Raw genomic sequence first — 21,354 nt, forward strand, 5'->3', positions numbered from 1 at the left:
TCCTTTAATATGGCTACAAAAGCACAATTCATAAAAAATAAATTGAGGGACCTGCAGATGGCACAATGGTTATGTCGCTGGACTCCCATGTAGTCCCCACTGGGACCAGGACCCAAACCATCATCAGTCATGTGCTATCTGACTCCCTTAACCACTATGCCATGGGGCTGGCCCAACTTATTTTAAAAATGGTCAAAATGTTTGAACAAAAGAATGCTCATTTTGTTTAATAAGCTTATATTTTGCTTATTGGATAGGTAAATAAGCATAAGAAAAATGTTAAAATCTTTAATCATTAGGAAAAAGCAAATTAAAATTTTAACGAAAGGAATCAGCAAATGGTGTAATGGTTATGTTGCTAGACTCCCAAGTAGTTGATCACGGTTTGAGTCCCAGACCTAGTGGCTTCAAACTCATGCTGGGCACGTGTGTGTGAATGCCCAGAATCCCAAGAGGAGAAAGGAGGAGAAGAAATTGTGGTGTGGCCATCCCTCTTAGGGTGATTTCTCGCTTTCTGTCTCTCTGGTGGTGCATGTGCCCTATAGAAGAAAGAAATCTCTCTTAAAAATTTTTAATGAGATATTGCTATACATATATTATTATAGAATCTCTAAAATGAAAAAGATTGACCCTACCAAATGTTGGTGAAAATATAGAGGTACTTAGGACCAGCAATTAGCTTAATGGCTATGTCACCGAACTTCCATGTAGTTGACCACTGTTCGAGTCCTAGACCTGGTGGCTTAAACTCACACTGGACGTGTGTGCGTGCGTGCCCAAGATCCCGAGAGGAGAATGGAGGAGAAGGGATTGCAATGTGGCCATCCCCCTGGGGAGTGATTTCTTGCTTTCTGTTTCTCTGTCTCACTCTGTCTTTCTGGCGAGTGTATGTGCCCTATAGCAAAAACCTCATACACACACACACACACACACACACACACACACACACACACATATACACATATACATACAGAGATACTGGGTCTCTCATATACTACTCTTGGGAATATAAAATAGTGCAACCACTGTGGAAAACAGTGTAGTTTTTAAAAAGCTAAATACATACCTGCCATATGATCTAGCCATTATATTTCTAAGTATTTACCTAAAAGAAAAGGCAGTATATGGTCACACAAAGACCTGTCTGTGGATAAAAATATTCATAAGGCCAGCAGATGGCATGCTAGTTAAGGTACTGGGTCCCACATGGCTGACTGCATGGTTTGAGTCCCAGATCCAGCAGCTTGCAAAACACACCAGGCATGTGTGTGTAATTGCCCCAAATCCTGAGAGGAGACTGCAATGTGGCCATTCTCCCTGGGGTCAGGAGGGTGATTCTCACTTTCCCTTGCTCTTTGTCTTTGTCTCTCTCTGGCGAGTGCACACTCCCTATAGCCAAAAAAAAAAATCTATTTAAAAAAAAAAAGAAAAAAAGAAAGGAAAAAAGTATTCATAGAAGAGAAGCAGTGTCCTCATTGTTCATAGAAGTATTATTTGCAATAAGCAAAATTGGAAATAACCTGAATGTCTTTAAGCAGGATAAACAAATGGTGGTATATCCGTATAAGGGGATATTACTTCACAGTAAGATGGAATGAGCTATGATACATATGCAAACAACATAGAATTGCAGACAATTTGGCTGAATGCATAAACTTAAACAACAAAAAAGGACACCACTTGTATTAGGTTGTTAGAGTTGCCACCAAAAAATGCCACAGAGAGGTGGCTTCAACAATAGAACCTTATTTTCTGGAGTCCAGGAGTCAGAAATCAAGGTGTTGGTGGTCTCCCTCTCTTGGCTTGCAAGTGAGTCTTCTGGTGTCTTCATGTGGCTGTCCCTATATGTGTGTCTGTGTCCCACACTCTCTTTTCTTAAAAACTTACTTGTTTCAGGACCAGTAGATGTCATAATGGTTATGTCACTGGACTCCTACATGACCGATTGCAGTTCCAATACCTACTGGATCCAGGGGCTTGAAACACGCTGGGTGTGTGTGCGTGTGTGTCCAAAATCCTGAGAGGAGAATGGAGGAGTAGAGATTGTGGTGTGGCCATCCCTCTTGGGGATGAGTTCTTGCATTCTGTCTCTCTGGTGAGTGCATGTGCCCTATAGCAAAAATCTCTCTAAAAATTTTTGTTTCTTCCATGAGAGAGACAGTGAGAGAGAGAGAGAGAAAGAAAGAGAGGAAACCCCCCAACAGGGCCTTGACACCTTGACCCACCTGTAGCCTTCAGCCAGTGCCAGGTCATGACCACATACATGCCCAGCATACTCAGGGAGGTCTTAGTGCATGAACCCAGAACCTTCCCATGTGGGATTGTCTGACACAGTGTCACATTTTACTGTTGTACAGCTGTCTGGCCCCTGTCTTAATCTCGTCCTATTGGATTAAGGCCCACCCTAATGACATCATTTTAACTTAATCACCTTTTTAAAGACCTGTGTCCAAATACAGTCAGAAGTACTAGGAGTTAGGACTTCAACAGGGGAATTGGGGTGGGGGGACAATTCAGTTCATGACGATACAGTAGTGTATGGTTGCATTTATATAAAGCTCTAGAAAATGTAAGTGATGGGATGCAGATGTTGGTTGCTTGGAGATGAAGGAGCAGTTGCAGAGGAGAAGATCACCAAGTGGCATGGGAGTGCTGGATATATTCATCTGGACTGGGGAGATGTTTTCATGGGTGCCAATTATACATTGTATCTTAACCAAGCTATTTTATTTATTTATTTATTTATTTATTTATTTATTTATTTATTTATTTATTTAGTCATAGGGCATGTGCACTTGCCAGAGAGAAAGAAAGAGAGAAGGGGAAGTGAGAAATCATTCCTCAGCACGGATGGCCATGCTGCTATCCTTTCTACTCAGGGTTTTGGAGCATGCATGCATACACACCCAGTATGTTTTTCAAGCCACTGTGTCTAGGGCTCAAACTACAAAGTCAGCTATGTGGGATACAGCACCTTAACCCATGCCATCTGTTGGCCCTACCAAGCTATTAAAAATTTTTTTTTAACAGGTTTTTGCTATAGGGCACTGGAGAAGAGAGAGACAGACAGTGAAAGGGAAAGTGAGAAATCATCCTCTTAGGGGATGGCCACACCACAATCACTTCTCCATTCTCCTCCTGGGATTTTGGACATGCATGCACACATGCCTGGCACAATTTTCAAGCTGCTAGGTCCAAGACCCCAGCTGTGGTCAACCATGTGGGAGTCCAGTGCTGTAACCACTATGCAATCTGCTGGCCCCAACATCCAAGCTATTTTTAAAAAGCAAAATTTTGGGGTGTCTTTCCAGAAAGCAAGCCTGGTATTCTGGCTCCACTCTGCCATGGTTGTCAACAAGGACCCCAGTGGTGGAGGGTCTCCTCTGCTTGCTCACCTCCTCTCAGGCCACTTGCCATGGTCACTTGTTCCTGCAGGGAGGATGCTGCCCCCTCTGGCCACAACCCCATCTCTCCCTCACACTCCAGGTCTGAGTCTCTGCCTGTGCTTCTAGAAATACTCCTCTCCCCTCGTTTAAGTCCGGATCCCAGGAACCTGTGACTGTGACGCTGTGTCCTCCTGGCATTGTGTCATGTTGCGGCACAGCTCCGTCCAGGTGGGAGGATGGAGATCATGCAGCAGGTCTGGTCTAATGACACGGGCTGTAAAACAGAGGGCTGTCCCTGGCTGGGGGCAGAAGGGGAAGTTCAAGGATTCAAAGCAAAGGAAGAACTCCAGGTATTTTGAAATGAAAGGAGCCACTTGAGAAGGCAGATGAACAGCCCCAGGTGCTGAGGGTGACCCTGGCTCATACTTGGCAAGGATGCAGTCGCCTCCGTCCTACCACTGTAAGAAGCTGCATTCTGCGACACCTGCAATGAGCTCAGGAGAGGGTCCTTTCTCAGAGTTTTTAGAGAAGAGCCCAGGAGCCAGTTGGTGACATGGTGGTTACAGCAGCTGGATCCTGTATGGCCAACTGTGTGGTCCGAGTCCTGAACCCTTTGGCTAGAGAAATATGCCAGGAGTGTGTAGGTGTGTGCCCTAAATCCCAAGAGGAGAATGGAGGAGAAGGGATTGCAGCATGGCCATCTGCCCTGGGGCTGGGTGATTTTTTACTGCCCCCTCACCCTCGTCTCTCTTCGCTGAGCACACGCACCCTATGGCACAATCAAATAAAGAAGAAAGCCCCTTCCAGCTGGCACCCCGATTTCAGCTTGTGAGAGAGACCTTGAGCACAGAACTTAACAGAGCCCCCCAGAACTGTGAGCTTGTAAATGGGTGCTGTTTTGTACTGCTATTTGAGGTCATTGCTAGGACAATGGAGAAAACTGAGACTCCTACCTGAGCATCCGGTCGAAGAAATGCGTGTGCCTGCACTATTCTCTCTTAGCCCCTTTGCTACCTCCGGAGTAATACTTTTGTCTGTTTCCTTGAACTCGCTCCCATTCTAGAACATCGGCCCCATGAAGGTAGAAACTGTGTTTGTCTTGCTCCACGGTCCTGGCTCCAGGCCTGACTTGCAATGGCCCCTACACAGCGTGCTGGAATGAATGAATGATTGACCCTGGAGGATAGTGCGCCCTGACTGCCAGGGGGAACAAAGCCCTCACTGTGCCCCTGTAGCTCAGGGAGGCAACTCTAATGGCACGTTTCAATTAGAATACTTCTCAGCAGTAAACAGATGGGATTTAAAAAGTTATCATTACCTTCATCTAAACAACTGGTTAACCAACCAGATAACCAGCTCTCTCCACCAAAATAGACTTTTAACTCTAGTGTTTGTTCTAACTCTTTCTGGAAAGATCCAGTAGTACTGTTGTTTGTCAAATGCAGTGGTCAGCTCTCAGGACTCATGAAAAGTGAGTAGAGTGGGAAGCAGTCTGGCGATTCCTCAAAAGGTTAAACATAGATGCACCCTAGAGCCAGCTCTGCAGTGCAGTGGTTAGGTCCTCTGCCTAGAGAGCTGGATTCTACATGGCTAATGACAGCTGAAATCTCAGCCCTGGCAGCTTGAAAACGTACTGGGAGGGACCAGCTGATGGTGTAATGGTTATGTCTCTGGACTCCCATGTAGTCTACCATGGTTCGAGTATTGGACTCAGTGGCTTAAAACTCACACTGGGCGTGTGTGTGTGTGTGTGCTCAAAATCTCCAGAGGAGAATGGAGGTGAAGGAACTGCAATGTGGCCATCCCCCCGAAGAGATGACTTCTTGCTTTCTGTCTCTCTGTCTCTCTAGTGAGCACACACGTCCTATAGCAAAAATCTCTCTCTCAAAAAAAAAAAAAAAAAAAAAAAAAAAGAAAAAAAAAAAAAAAGAAAAGAAGAAAAGCATGCTGGGAGTGTGTGACTATGTTCCCAGAATTCTAATGGGATGTAGTCATTGAGGAAAAAGGACTGTGGCATGAGCACGCACCATTCGCAGGTGCTTTTTCTTTCTATCTCTCTCTGACAAATGCACTCACCCTCTGGCAATTAAAAAAAAAATGAGTAACCCAGTTGTGTGGTGGTGTGGCTAGTGGGGTGCCACTACACAAGGCTAGGCCACCTGAAAGACTTTAGTTCAGATCCTGGACCAACCTGAACATGCTGGGCATGGTGGTCTTGACCAGCTGGAACACTGGGGCAGAGGACCATGAAGTAAGGACCCGTCAACAGTACCTCTTTCTCTTTGTCTTACTAAAAGAAAAAAAAAAAAAAAAGTGAAGGAGTAAGCACTATAGGCGTTTCAAAGATGAGGAACCAAGGCATCGGTGGAGGAGGTAAGCCGGTAGCAGGATTTCATGCCACTGCATGTCTGAGAGCAGGACCCCTCATAACACCCTTATCATACTCTGAATTTAAGAAAGCTCTTATTTTCCTGTTGCACTGAAAATGCAAGGATGCTTCCAACTTTGATCACTGGAGTTCTTGTACTTCAAGAAAAAATAACTCTCTCTAGAATTTGGAGGATTGAGGCCAGAGAGTAAATGCAACCTACGAGTCTTCTCTAGTGGGATGGATGACGTCAGATGGAATCTTCTGAATTTCTTTCGTAGGGTTCCCAATGAGCCTTCCAAGAGCCTCATCGGCATTCAAACCCTTGGCAGAGGGTAGGCCTGTCAGCCTCCTTCAGGTGTGAGCATCAGGATGCATTAAGGTCCTTCTTCCCTAATTCCAACAGAGACTGTGGCTTATCCCTCTGAGGAATTTTGGAATCCTTGGAAGGAACCTACCACCTGAATAGCACACATGACAGAGAGAGAAATGTCTCTTGGATCCTCGGTTTATACCCACAGAGCCTCTTGTTGAGGCAATGACAGATATTTATGAAAATCAAACCATCCAGCCTTGGATGGGAATCTCAGTCCAGGCCCTGGGAACATCAGGCATATAAATTTTAGAGATTCTCGAAGCATTAGGGCCATGTCCAGAACTCCCTATAATTTCCTCTGGGCTTCAAGTCAGGGCCTGGGAAGGACAGAGTCCACCTTTGGCCTTCCACAAATATTTCCACTGGACCTAGAAGGAAAGTTCTGGTGTTGGGTTGTTCTGAGGCTACATCCTTTCACAGGCAGTAGAATTTGCTTTTAGTGTTCCCTGGGACTCCTGTGATCATTTCTCACAAGTACTTTCATACCAGATGTACAGAAATGCTTAGTTCAACTTGGAAGTCTGCTATCTGCTCAGTCTGAACCTTGAGGAAAACCCCGCCACCACAGCAGGGCTGGGAGGATGGGTGCACCGCCTCTTCCTCTGGGGCCTGTGGGCAGCATCTGGGAACCAGGAGGCCTAACACCCAGTAGGACCTCTGGTTTTCCATTGATCAGAACTGTGCATCTCTCTCTCTGGGATAAATACCTCCCTCCTTCCCTGGCTAGAATCTGAATGAGGTTTTCCAAGACTGGACCCATCAGCTCCACATTGCTGGGAAGTTGCAGACTCTGAAAAAAGCTGTGAGCAAAGCTGTGAAACTTGGGTTGTGCACTGGGGTTAGGGGATGGAGGCTGAATCCACAGCAGAGGAATATCTGCCCCGGGCGCACAGAGGGATTGGGCTCTCCTCACCAGAGGGCGCCACAGGCCTTTAATCACTGTCCTGGCCTCTGTCAAATTTCAGAGGCTTGGGAAAGGGGCTGGGTGCACCTTCCAGCAGAGATCCTCACAATCACTCCACTCTGCAAACGACTTCCAGGCATCAGTTTCCTACTGGGCAGATGAAAGATTTTCTGAGGTGGGGAGGGGACACTGACCTGACAACAGCTCTTCGATAAAATAATCAATTTTTGTATTTAGCAAGAACAATGACTTGCAAAGTGAGTTTCCTCCTTGGTTTCCTTCCCACTTTCTGTCTCAGAAATATTTCTCTCTTTTTCCAAGTACAGCATCGATCCCACTTGGAATCTGTAATGATAAAGAGACCCCCGGGAAATGCATCTGTCAAAATGGAGCCTGTTAACAGTTGTCCTTTCTTTGAAAAAGGTCTTTCTGAACAGACTTTCTTCATCGTGGGTGCAGTTTTTCCAATAAACTGCGTGCAAACATTTTTCTTTTTTGGTAGCTGTTGGTCCCTGGGAAGGGGGCGATGGTGGCAATTCTTGCTCAGATGAGCAGTGGCCATGCATGTGTCCTGTGCCACGCTGGGCGGAGGCTGCACAGTAACAGACTTCCCATAGCCCTTAGCCCTCTCTGCATATGCAATTCCAGGGGTGACAGCTGCCCAGAATATTATTCAGGAGCACAGCCCAGGACTCCTGCGGGGGTGAGGGGTGAAGCCAAGGAAGATGAGGCAGAAAGGTGGGGATCCAGACTCCTTCTCCAGGGAGTAGGGGTGGGGAGGGAGGCTGTGCCACACAGCGACGTGTGTGTGTGAGCGTGTGTGCAGGTGCTTGAGAATGTGGCAGAGTGTGAGTGTGGATGAGTGCACACACGTGTGAGTGCCTTCATGTGTTAAAGTCACAGGGGTGCAGATCAGGGAAAAGAGTTTCCCAGATCCTGCCTGTCGGAAATGGAGAAGGGGTGCAACGTGATCATGTGCCACTGGGTAGCACTTTCTCCCCCTCCATCTCTCTTGTCTCTGTTCTCTCCGGCAAGTGCAGGTGCTCTCCCGCAATTAAAAAAATTTACAAAAGGGCCAGCAGGTGGCGTGGTGGTTAAGGTGCTAGACTCCCTCGTGGTTGATGATGGTTTGAGTCCTGGACCTGGTGGCTTGTTTTCTCACTTTCCCTCTCTCTCTCTCTCTGTCTCTTTCTGGTGAGCGCATGTGCCCTATAGCAAATTAAAATAATAATAAATAAATTTAAATAAATAATTATTTAAAAAAATAAGAGATGAACAAGCATTTGGGAAGAAAGAGAGAAAAGGTAAGAAGAGCCTGAGGAGAAATGGAGGCAGCAAGCCAGGCGAGGTCACAGTCAGGGAAGGCAGAGATGCTGAGAAGGTTTAAGAACAAGGAAAAGGCAACGGTGAGGCATCCCGCACTCCCTGCATCCCTCCAGTCTTTGGCAAAGCACGCGCCTTGGAAGTGTCTTCGGTTGTTGGTGTTTCTTGGCTTTCCGGTAGAAAGAAAGGCTGCGGCCGTTTGAGTGGTGAGGTGGAAGGAAAGCAGTGGGCCCCGAATCTGAGTGGGGTGAGCAGTGGCCAGGAAGAGAGCCTGGCTTGGATCTGCCAAGGGGAATGGGGTAAGGCCGAACCCCCGTAGAGGGAGAAGGCACCGCAGCTGCCCTCTGGCCCTCAGCCAGTGTGCCTGGGCTTGTTCTTGGGGCCTTAGGGAGGGCTGGGCGTGCTTAGTGGCCCTCTTGTCTCATGGATGTTGCCTCGAGCCAGGGATATACAGAGAGCCCGCTCCTTCGGCACGCATCGATGGGGTGCCAGCTGTGTTTAAGGACAGCGCCCAGGACACTGGGAACCCGAGGAGAGACCTGTCCACAGACCCTGTGCTCACATCACTTCCTGGAGTCCTGTTCCTCCTTAGAAGCCTTTGCCTCTTCCCTCCTAAAGGCCAAGGCTACATAATTCCATGTTTCCGAGCGAGAAAAGTCACCCTGTACAGTCTCATCCCCGCTCACCTGTTCAGCCCTCTTCTCTGACATCCCTCAGGAACCACCCCTATTCCCCCCCCCCAACCTATGCTGACTCTGGCCACCCACATGATTCCTTGATATGCCCAGAATGCATGAGGCAGGCTGCAGAACCTCCATTCCATCTCTGGTTCCCTCTGCCCTTCTCACCTGGGCCTCTCCCTACCCATTCTTCAAAGTCAGGTGAACTGCCATGGCCTTGTGGCTCGCCCTGGCCATCCTTGCCCCCTTCCGTCCCACCACCACTCACCAGGCTCAGCAGCCTCATGGTGTTGGTTGTTCCTGTGTCCCCACGCTTGCAGTGAAGTGTCATATAATCACTAATTGTTTTCGTGATGTCTCCCTCCTGCACCATCCCGAGGAGTGGGGGCTGTCTTAGTCAATCCAGCGCCCACCCAGAGCCTGGCTTGTGATTGGCATCAGCTGAATGGAGCTATCTCGGCAGTGAGGATGGGGCGTGTTGACACCTAAGGATGTTGAACACTTTCCCTAGTATCGAGAGAAACATCTAGGACTATGGCCTCCCTTCTGGCTGATTTTCATCCAGCTCCCAGTATAAATAGCTCCCTTCGCTTGTACCAGAAAACATCTGCTCCCACTAGCTGCCCAATCATGTACCAGCACTATAAATATCCTGGCTGGGTCTCCCCTGCTTGGCACAGGAGCTGAGTAAAGTTGGACAGGGAGAGCACCCAGTGAGTCGAGGGCAGTGGGAGAGAGGGCACAGACATTGCCCAATCTCCCTCTTCTTGCGCCTCCAGGCACGGGCTGACAGTGCTTCCCACGTGGGTTCAGAAACCCCGGCAGTATTCCTGGGAACTCAGTAGAGACAGATAAACGTCAGCTACTTCTGGTCTGGTGCTTTTCAACACGTTGTCTGGTGCAAAGACCCAACTCATCTCTCACCGGCCGAGGCTCACTTGGAACTCAGCCTGAGCCAGACCTTCTCACTCCAGCAGGATTTTTGAAGGATGGGAAATGAGAGGGGAAAGGAGTTGCTTTCCTTCCTTTCTTTCTTTCTTCTTCTTCTTTTTTTTTTTTTTTTTAAAGTTTACTTATTAATTTTTTCCATGAGAGGGAGAGAGAGAGTGAGAAGCATCTGCCACCAGGTTGTCATGGGTCCATCCCAGTCGAGGTAGCCTGGATTACAGGCATGCGTGTGTACCTGGTGAGCTCGGGGAGGCCCCTGGCACAAACCCAGGGTCTCTCCCATGTGGGTTCAGTTACATTCTTGCTGGGCCACTACCTGATTCCAGGGGCCACTTTTCACCCTCATTTTAAAAAGGAATCAGGCAAGTCTGTGCTCCTTGTGCCACTTTCTATATTGTATTTAACCAACCAAAGGTCTCAATTCCACGTAGCATTTTGCTCTAGAAGCTGCACGTTTCCAAGGAGGTTAGTGTTTAGGACTAGTGTTCAGGGACCGAGGATATACTCTGGAGCCAACTGGACATACGAGCCCACCACGGGCATTATGTGTCACGTTTGTGAAACCCGTGTGGCATGGGCAGCGTCTGTGGGTCCACCAGAGTGAAACCCTCTTCTTTCCTCTCCAGAGCTGGTCCAACACTCCAGAGTATGGGTGGGGTGTGGTAGGTTGTGTAGGGGAGAGGGTGGCTGGTTTTCCCTCAGCCCCTGGGGTAAGTCTGGCAGCCCTGCGGACTTCAGTGGCTCTTGGATAGAAAAGTTTCCAGGTCACCTCTGCAATAGGGATTCATTGAAGTTAAAGCTCTTCGCAGACAGAAGGCTGCAGTGGGAATTGGGTTGAGGCCTTCCGGAAGCACCCTCTACTTCCCCACATTTTCTGTCTACCCTTATCCCTTTCACTCCCAGGGCTGACTCAGTTCCTGGAGGGTGAACTGGCCAGTGCGGGGAGACACCATATTGTCACCATTGAATCTATTGGCAGTGGCACACATTGGAAGCTAATTTTTTTTTTTTTTTTTGCTCTTGCAATAGAGCTTTGGGGTTTCTTGGAGACTCCCCTTAGACTGGGAGGTGTTCACCTGAGGGGTGAGAACATTCATTAGCCTTTAGATGCTTTTCTCAGTCCTTCTTCCTGAAAGCCCTTTGGGGCAGCTCCTTCTCATGGCCCATTCTGGTCCATGGGAAAAAAACCCTATATCCTTTGTCACTTGAAACACCCAAGGACTGGGACTCTGTACCCAATGTAGCCACCTTACCTTGTTTTGTTGACTTAAGGGCTTCTTGTAGTTAAGATTTCTCAGGTATGTGACATCCCCGTGTTGTCTGGCCTGCCAAGCTCCTGGGTATGTGGTCATTCTCTGAAGGGTCTCTTCAAAGTCCGTCTCCCTATGCCCCCTTCTCCCACCCACTGTGGGGTGAGATGGGGTGAGAAAGTGCCACATTCCAGACAGAAAATGTGAGGAGACAGAGGGTACATCAAGAAAGGCCTCGACCCAACTTCCCCTGCAGGCTTCCGTCTGGGAAACGCCAACTCCCCTTAAAGAAGTTGATGCTAACTTCCAACCTCTCCCTCTTGGCCTGGCTACCTTCTGACCTGTGGGCAGTCGCAGGCTCTCTAATATCTCTTTGCAGGCCCGGGTGAGCTGGTCTAGCACCTCACCTTGGAACATGGGAGTAGTTGGAATCTACTGGTTTGCTCTCTGCCTCAGGACTTGCGCCAGAATTGAAGCAGAGAGCTTGTAACATCTTGTTCCATTTCTATTAGTTGAGACTAGTAGGCCAGCAGTTAGTTTTAACAGCACAGCTTGTCTTCTTTGGCACATTGATGTTCCAGGAATTTCCAGTGTCCCACAATTACCATGGCTACTCCGGGGAGGAAGGGTTGGCAGATAGAGTAACCTTTGTTCACTAAGCTACTAGCTGCTTTAGAGAGTTGTTGGTCACCTCGTGGCTGTAAATGGCTGTTGCTGCTCCAGGAATCATGTCCTGATTCCTGTCAGGGCAAGAGAAAGGGGGAGGGGCATTACCAGTCTCATGTGAAGAAAAGCAAGGGGCCTCCAGAGGGCCTCCTGAGATCATCCACACACATGTCCTTCGGTAGAACCAAGCCAGGTGCATTTGGCTCCCAGTCTCCTGGGTGGAGGTGGGCAAGGGAGGAGAAGGGTAGGAATAAGCATCAATGACTATCTCATCAGACAGCCCACATGAAACAAGATGGTGACTATTCCTAGGAAAACCTTTCCTGTCGTCATTACCATCTTCTTTCTCACTAGCCAGCAATAGTTAAAAATTGTTTGTTCTTTTTTTGGGGAGAGGTTTTTGCTATAGGGCGCGTGCGCTCGCCAGACAGACAGAGACAGAGAGACAGAAAGCAAGAAATCACCCCTCAGGGAGGATGGTCACGCCACAATCCCTTCTCCTCCATTTTCTTCTCGGGATCTTGGGCATGCACGCGCACGCGCCCGGCGTGAGTTTTAAGCCACCAGGTCCGGGACACAATCCATGGTAGACTACGTGGGAGTCCAGCGACATAGCCATTATGCTAACTGCTGGTTCCCTCCCCCCTTTTTTTTTCTCTGAGTGAGAGAGAAAGAAAGGAGAGAGACAGCAGCCCCAACAGGGTTCTGATGAGGACCAGCAGTTGGCGTAATGGCTATGTCACTGGAATCGCATGTAGTCGACCACGGTTTGAGTCCCAGACCCGGTGGCTTAAACTCACACCGGGCGTGTGTGCATGCATGCCCAAGATGCCGAGAGGAGAATGGGGAAGGGATTGCAGCATAGCCATCCCCCCAAGGGAATATTTCTCGCTTTCTGTCTCTGTCTTTCTGGTGAGTACATGCACCCTATAGCAAAAATCTCTCAAAAAAAAAAAAAAGGTTCTGATGCCACAACCTAGCCCCAGCCTTCAGGCAGTCCAGGATCATGGGCACACATGTGCCCCGTGCACTTCAGATGAAAACCAGGAACCTCCCCATGCTCAGTCTCCTCACAGAGCACTGTTTGACCACTGTGCCAGTGTCTGGCCCCACCAAGCTTTGTTAAAAGGTTCACATGAATGAGACTTCGCAGGTAATGCACTGAATACTGGCAAGTTAGGTTCAGTTCTCAGGGAGCTCATCTCAGTTCTCGTGTAGTCCCACATGGACAGACACATGAACATTACACTTTCTCTTACTGTGGTCCGTATTATTTCTTGAGGTGGAATTTCAACCTTGGCTCAAGGAAGTTCAGATATTATAAAGTGATCTGGGTGTACTGGGATGGAAATAGAGGCATGAAAATGTGTATCAAACCCTTAGGACAGAAAAGGGAGGATCTTTCCAACACTGGACCAAAAACCGGATTGGTGCCTTAATATCCATTTTCTTTTTATGAAAATTTAACCTAGTTTGGATTGGTTCTATGAAGACCTTTCTAAATAGAATTGGGTAGACTGTAGGTAGTTGCATTTCTGATCTAAAATTTAATTTTTGAGTCAGATTTCTCTAAGGGACCAAATGATCACCAGAAAGTAGGCTGCAACATTTTCAAGCTAGTTCAGTGCTTTCAATGTAAGTTACTACATTGCTATAGTTCCCGGTATCTCATCTTTCTGGCCTGAAATAGCTTCCAAGTTAGCAGACTCAGAGATAGTAGAGACCCCTTGGCACCATAAAGCACTGGCTGATAATGTGAAGGAGACTTTTAGGAGCTATTTATAATGCTATTATGAGGTCTGGGGAAGGGGCTCCTCCTACTTAAATTAGGATAACCAATCAGAGGCAGGAGTCAGAGAGAATGGAGATTAGGGCGTCAATGTTATTACTTTCATAAAGTTGTTTGCAGGGCATGTGTTCAGTGTCACATTTCTTAGTCGGACACACTGATTGACCCTATCACTGTCAGCACTGGACAACCTCAGGTCAATTTGTCTGGTAAAGTGTGAACCAGGTGACCAGCATGTTCTCTGCAGGCAGGTAGATTCCAGGGATGAGAGAGGAGCAGCTCTGAGCATGCCCAGTTCCTCCCCACCCACTCAGTCAGGTAAGTGGCTCCTTCTTCCCCAAGGAGAGCAACAGGTAAAAGGAGAAAGAAGGGGGCCCAGCAGATGGTGTAATGGTTATGTAACTGAATTCCCATATGGCTGACCTTGGTTCAAATCCCAGATCCACAGGCTTGAAACTCATGCCAGGTGCATGTGAATGTGAACCCAAAATCAAAAGAGGAGAATGGAGGAGAAGGGATTACGGTGTGGTCAGAGAGAGAGAATTGTTAAGGGGGAGAGAGCGAGCCAGCCTTTGGAGTGGGGAATAAGCATCCTCCCCACCCCCACGTATGTAACCTTAAAACGTTACACAGGAAAGGTCAGTACAGTATGTTCTGATCTGCGGTAGAGCAAATGGCTGGGATTCTAGACACGTCTGTCCTTTCTACAGATCTCTCATCACCGCTTACCTGCCATGGCTAAGACAGATTCACTCTGAGCCTCAGTGTACTTAGCAAACAGAAGGGTAATAATAGCCTTTTTATTAATAGGCTTGATACAGAGTTTTTTTCTGTTTAAGCCAAATATTACTTCTGTTTCGTTACTGTTCTATTATAATGCTATTAGGTTGTCAGAAAAGTTATGACACATTTTTACATAGAAAAACGTAGGAAAATACATGACTTTCCCAACGACCTAACAGTTAGTGATCAATTATATCATCCCACTAAAAATTAGGTTTCTTACAAATGTATGAAAATGGTTACACCTAGACTATAGGTTATTATCCGTGTTAAAAAGAAATGAGCAGGCCAGCAGATGATGTGGTGGTTAAGGTGGCTGGATCTCATATGGCTGACGCTGTGGTCAGAGTCTTGGACCTAGTGGCTTGAAAATGACATGCTGGGTGCATGTGCGTGCATGGCCAAAATCCCAAGGGGAGAACGGAGGGGAAGGGATCGCAGTGTGGTTTTCCCTCCTGGAAATACTTTCTCACTTTCCCTCCCTCTCTCTCTGTCTCCTATGAGGGTATACACTCTATAGCAAAATTTTTTAAAAAATTAAAAATACAATAAAAATAAATAAGCTATTGGGGAACCAGCAGTTAGCATAATGGCTATGTCGCTGGACTCCCACGTAGTCGACCGTGGTTTGCGTCCCGGACCTGGTGGCTTAAAACTCACGCCGGGCGCGTGTGCGTGTGTGCCCAAGATCCCGAGAGGAGAATGGAGGAGAAGGGACTGCGGCGTGACCATCCCCCCTGGGGGGTGATTTCTCACTTTCTGTCTCTATGTCTCTGTCTGTCTGGCGAGTGCACGCGCCCTACAGCGAAAAACTCTCAAAAAAAAAAAAAAAGAAAAAGAAAAAAGAAAAAGAAATAAGCTATCAAGTCATTATTAAAAAACACAGAAGAAATGTAAGTAGATATTATTAAGTGAAAGAAGCGAGTCTGGAAAGACTACATGCTGTATGGCACCAACTCTAAGACATTCTGGAAAAGATGAAACCGCACAGGCAGTAGCAAGGTCAGTGGTGGCTGGGGGTGCAGGATGGAGGGTGGAACACAGGATTCTGAGGGCAAGGGAATTACTCTGTATGACACCGTAAGATCAAGGCCATCATACATGTGTCAGAACCCATAGAGTGTACGACACCCAGAGAACCCTCAGAGTGAACTATGAGCTGCGGGTGATTTCGATGTGTCCCCCCAGTGACACTGACTGTAGGAAATGTACCCCTCTGATGCAGGATGCAGAAAGTGGGGGAGGAGTGTGCATGGTGAGGGAAGAGGTTCACAGGCACTCTCTGGTTTCTGCTCGATTTCGCTATGAACTAAGACTACTCTAAAAATCTGTTTAAATATATACATATAAGGGGCCAGCTCTGTAGCCCAGTGGTTAAGAGAGCTGGATCCCACATGCCTGACCATGGTTTGAATCCTGCCTGGTCTAGGATTAGAAAATATGCATGGTGAATATGTGTGCATGCCTCAAATCCCGACTGGATGGGGCTGCAGCATGACCATGCTCCATGGGGGGGCGGGGGATATTTTCTCCCTCTGCATTTCTCCCTGGTGAGTGCACACGCCCTCTGGTAATGAAAAAGAAATAAGTCCAAATAAATATATACATGTACAAATGAAAATGGGTTAATCTAGAGGCCTGGGTATATTTATTCTTAGAAGTCCAGCCCATTTTATCCCCACGGTCTGCCAACAATTCCTCCATGTTTGAACTGAGAGTTGTGTCAGGCGACTGTCAGAAGACAATCCGCTTATTCTTCCAGTGAAGACATTTATGTGGGCAAGCTCACCTGTCTGTGCTGAGCTCCCCCAGGCAGCCTCAGGGCTCCCTGTGCTCCTCCTGCCTGCAGAGAACATGCAGGTCAGTGGTAGTTATTTCCCCTGAGACACGAGGAGTATTATTTAGTCTAGCAACTCTCAAAGGAAATATCTGCTCGCACATGAAAAATCTCCGGAATTTCTCTGTTCCTCTCTGCCCAGTGTCCCTGTATCTGCAAAAGTCCCTTGCAAAGCTCCTGTATGCAACTGCTGCCTTGTTCCAGGCTGCTGCTACACCTGCCCCCACTCCCCCAAAACTGGCTGTGCCCCCAGTGCAGAAATGGAAGGAGAGGAGGAGGAGAAGGGGGAGAGCAGAGGAGGTAAGGGCAGGAGGGGAAGGAGATGGGGGGATCCCTGAGTATGTCAGAAGTGAGGGTTTCACACCACTGGGGAAATACAGGAACAAATCCACAATCTTAACCCCCTACTCCTTGACTCTCTTTGCCTCACCATTTCTCACTCTCCAATTAAGGTGAAGACAGTTTTGGACCTAGAGGATAACAGAAGCCATGGGCTACCTCCTGGCACCCCTGTCTTATCCTCAACCTCTTTATTAGATTGCTCTTGCAATCCCTCCACTTCTCCATTTCCAGCCTCGCTTCACCCCTCCCCTCTGTCCCATGTAAATTCTCTTTCTTCTCTTGAGTTCCCATCTTCCCAGAGGCAACTGATGGTGACAGATCTCAGGGATGTTTTAGGTTTGCCACTCTGGGACGCAGGGGGCATCCAGGGGTCCCCCTAGCGCGGTGAAGGTGCATGGCCTTGAACATCTGCCCTCTCTTTACAATACCCTTTGCTCCCTGCCCCACCCCCAGCACTATTTCTAAGGCTGCCTTGTCTCCACCTGAGCCCAGTGACAGCAGCTAAGTCAAAAGAGTAGGCGACCGACCGTTCTGCTGCTTTTCTCTTCCTGCCAGCAGGCTGGGTTAAACACAACTGGCACCGGAAAGGGAAGGTGGAAAAGAATCCCAGGGAGAGAGGGGACCCTTTAGAAACCAGGAAATACTCAAGTACCAGGTGTGAAGGTTTTAAATAGAAACCTGCTGACACTGCACTTAGAATACCGACAGCTGGCACTCTGACGTCCCAGTTCTTTTCAGGAGACTAACATTTAACTTCCAGACAGTTCCGGGACAGTCTGAACATCACATGAATTCATTGTAGCAAACGCTACAGCTCAGTGGCCTATTCTGCCTATGCAGCTCAAATGTCAAGTTTAAGAGTTTATTTTCTAAGTAATATGCTAAACCTCTCATGTTCCAGCACACACACACACATTGACCATTTTTCAAAATGCAGTCATACACGGGAATTTCATGACATCAAACCCTTAAAAATGTGGAAACTTTGGTTTCAAAATACCCGATAGGGGTGAATAATAAACCTCTTGATTCTTGGTTTCTTTGCTCTGCTTTTGGTTTCTTTCTGAGCTGTGACTGGCACATGCTTGGGAGACTGGGCTTCTCAGGCATAATCGCGTATTCATAGATGCCAAGTCTTGGCACTGCAGACCGCCCTCTCTGATCTGGAAATATTTTCCCTTTTAACAGGAATAGAGAGGTCACTGTAGGGTCACCTACAAGCTCACAAAAGACTTTTTCAAATAAGATGAGAGGAAAAGAAGCTCCGATGTATTGGGAGAACACCCGTGAGCCTGCAGATGATAAAGAGTGGTGAGCCCCTGGCTCTGTTCTCTCCTGAGGTCGGGGGCTGGCGGGCACCCAGGGCGGGCTGCATGCGTACCACAGGGTCACAGCTGGGTGGAGGAGGCGATGGAGGCTCTGCTTCCTCCAGGTGTCCCTTACACAGACTTTCCAGTCAGGCTGTTGGCTGCAGGCGGCGGTCCCTTTTCCCGTGGCTTCAGCATCGCCTTCCAGCTCACTCTGGAAAGCCAGTGGGATGGCTGCCTGCCTGCATGTGGTTGCTTTGCCGACAGCTCCACCAGTTAAACGACCTGGGAGGGTGACAGCGTTTCAGATGCATCTCCTCCTCAGGAGCTCACAGGAGGCAGGACCATTGGCCCCAAGGAGTAAATGCCTGTGTTCCTAAGACATAGAAGGCTCTGCCTTTTCTTGAGAGTGACCCCACTTTCCTATGTCTGTTGGGAAGGGAGCGAGAGGAAGTGAGAGGGGCAGCGACGTGCAGGGAGAGAGGCAAAGTGATGGTTGTTTGCCCAGCTCCTCGAGTCTCTCCGAAGGGTCAGAAGACACAAGAGTTTCCTTGTGCTTAAAGAACTTACTTAGTTCCCTAAAGTAGGGTGAATCCTCCATCCCCTGGAGAAGCGCCTACAGAAGCATCCCGTGCCTGGAGTAGTGGTGCCTGTGTGCAGAGGCCGCTCGGTAATTACCATGGACTGAATCCGTCAGGCATTGTTCTGGGCACTGGGCTGTGGCCTGGACAAGAGTCAAAGTCCCTGCCCACATAGAGCTGGCATTCCAACTGGGACGAGACAAGAAATATGTGCTGTACTAAAGGGATAAACAGTAGGGGGAAGCATATGTGAGAGGGGGGTCTGGAAGGGTCTGGAAAGAGGGTGGGTCAGGAAAGCCTCCCTGATAGGGGGGACATGTGAGTAAAGACTCAAAGGAAGGGAGGGAGGGAGCCATGAATGTCCCAGGACAGTGTTGGAGTGGAGGGAATAGTCCATGCCAAGGCTCTGGGTGGATGCATGTCTGCTGTGTACACGCATCGGTGGGGCAGCCAGTGTGGCTGCAGCACAGTAGGCAGAGACCACAGGCCATGAGGCAAGAGAAGGTGATAGAACAGACATTTCTGTGAGCCTCCTATGGTTCGAATGTGTCCCTTGAAGTTCATATGTTGGAAACTTGATCCGTAGTATGGTGTCTAGAGGTGGCTCTTATCAGGGGAGTGGGTTCCTTATAGAAGGACTAGCTTGGCCTATGGTTTGATTATGTCTCTGCTGAAACTTCTGCTGTAATTCGATTTCCAATGTGGTCATGTTGGGAGGTGGGGCCTAGTAGGAGGGGCTTAGGACAAGGGCGTGGTTCTCTATGCATAGATGATTGCCACCTCTGGGAAGGGAGGGAGGGAGGACTCATCGATTAGTTCCTAGGAGAGCCAGCCAGGTCTCTCTTTTTGCCATATCCCCTGGCCTTCCCATGTCCCTCTGCCATGTTGTGACACAGCACCAGAAGTCAGCCAGATGCCAGCATCATGCTCTTGGACTTCCCAGCCACCAGCCAAATAAACCTCTTTTCTTTATAAATCATCCAGCCTCAGCTACTTTGTGACAGCAACACAAAGTGGACTAGAATGGCTCTCTCTTGTCTCTCTTCCTCTCTCCCCAACTCTTGCTCTTCCACATTCTGCCATGGGATGACACAGTCAGAAGGCCCCTACCAGATGTTGGCACCTTGAAGCTGGAGACTTCCCGGCCTCTAGAACTGTGAGAAATAAATTTCCATTCATAACAAATGACCTAGTCTCAGGCCAGCCAGGTGGTATGGTGGTTCGGGCAGCTAGATCCCACATGGCTGACTGTGTGGTGAATCCCGGACCTGGCAGCTTGAAAAACACACTCACTGTGTATGCATACATGCCTGAGGAGAAGGGACTGCAGTGTGGTCATTTCTTCTGGGCAATAGGTGCTTTCTGACTTTCTTGAAAGGCTGAAATAATTTGCATTAAAATACTTTACTTACATTTTAATTTTTACATTCTAAATAATGTACTAGAAAGCAGCGTAGTCTAGCAACTAGAAGATACTGCGCATTTGTTGATTGGAGCCCAGTCTCCTTCTCTGTCTCTTTCCAGTGAGTGCACATGCCCTATAGCAAAACTAAAACAATGCCCTATAGCAAAAAATAAAAAACAATGACAATAAGAAAACGACCTTGTCTATCTATTCAGTTATAGCAGCAGAAAACAGATCAAGACAGAGCACCAGCTTCAAAACCTCCAGAAGCGTTCTCAGGGGAAAAGATCATATAAAAAATTATAAGACCATATGACTGTGACAGTGTTGGCTAAAACCAGCTACAGAATGGAAAGCAAGTAACAGACCTCGGAGTGAGTAACAGGAGCAGGTAGGTGCCATAAGTCTGAGACAGGCTGTTTGCACTCCCAAGGAAAGCATGTAAGAGAATTCATCTGTAATTACACTGGAGCAGTGGAGTGCAGATACCCAAGTGAGGAGAGACGATCTGAAATCTCCTATGGGTCTGGGCCAACTCTTTAGATAAGAGAGAGAGGCATCTTCATCTTGAATCAACACGTTTCTCCTGCTGAGGTCAAAGGACAATACAGATCACTTCCTTACATCTGGGGCTGTATCTCCTCTACACTGTTTGATTCTTGTGTTTTTATCAACAGTCATTGGTCTTACTGTTCTCCAGCTAGGAGACCAGAGCACGGGACTTGGCATTCTGACTCTGACTCGTCAATGCAGACAAAGAGAACGTTTTCCTACGGAGTCTGCCTGTGCTTCAAGTTCCTAAACCATCTCCTGCTCCAGATTGCTTTTCCCCGTGGCACTTCTCAGAGTTTCTTAGGTGAAACTATCACAGCATATGATGCCCACAGTTAGGTCAGGATCCAAACCAAATTGCTGTCACTCAGCTTCCTACTACTTTAATGTGCTAAAATGGAGACGTTTCTAGAGCTGAGATGGAGAACTGCTTTGGATGTCGACCACATGCTTTCTAGATGCCACTGTGTTGCTGCAACAGCTCCAGAGGGATGGATGAATAGTCCAATGACATGTCAGCTCCTTGCTGCTCCAAAGGTCATCTGGAGCCAGGCACCTGCACTGCCATGGAGTGTCTCCATTCCCTTCCGCCCTCAGCAGTTTTCCCAGGAACCTCTGTGAACTCAGAGAGCATTCATAAATGTATATTCTTTTTTTTAAATTATTTAATTTTGTTATTATACTATTATTTATTTTTTTTAGAGGTTTCTGCTATAGGGCATGTGCGCTCGCCAGACAGAGAGAGACAGAGAGACAGAAAGGAGAAATCACCCCCCAGGAGGGATGGCCACGCCGCAATCCCTTCTCCATTCTCCTCTCGGGATCTTGGGCACACACGCACACGTGCCCGGTGTGAG

At 47.9% G+C, this 21,354-nt stretch overlaps 1 long non-coding RNA gene across 3 annotated transcripts in view; it reads right to left on the bottom strand.

The window, feature by feature from the left end:
* The window catches only part of LOC102501910 (uncharacterized), a 45,858-nt gene that overhangs the window by 13,414 nt on the left and 11,090 nt on the right, over positions 1–21,354 (bottom strand). For 2 of the 3 annotated variants that reach the window (XR_001370145.2, XR_001370147.2), the window contains exons 2-4: positions 11,239–11,975; positions 7,229–7,379; positions 5,578–5,676 (exon numbers count right to left, since the gene is read on the bottom strand). This is a non-coding gene — a long non-coding RNA (uncharacterized LOC102501910). The remainder of the gene's footprint in view (positions 1–5,577; positions 5,677–7,228; positions 7,380–11,238; positions 11,976–21,354) is intronic. The other variant, XR_003548888.1, reaches the window with a different exon arrangement.

The sequence above is a fragment of the Tupaia chinensis genome, unplaced genomic scaffold (genome assembly GCF_000334495.1).
Source record: "Tupaia chinensis unplaced genomic scaffold, TupChi_1.0 Scaffold000146_1, whole genome shotgun sequence".
NCBI classification, from domain to species: domain Eukaryota; kingdom Metazoa; phylum Chordata; class Mammalia; order Scandentia; family Tupaiidae; genus Tupaia; species Tupaia belangeri.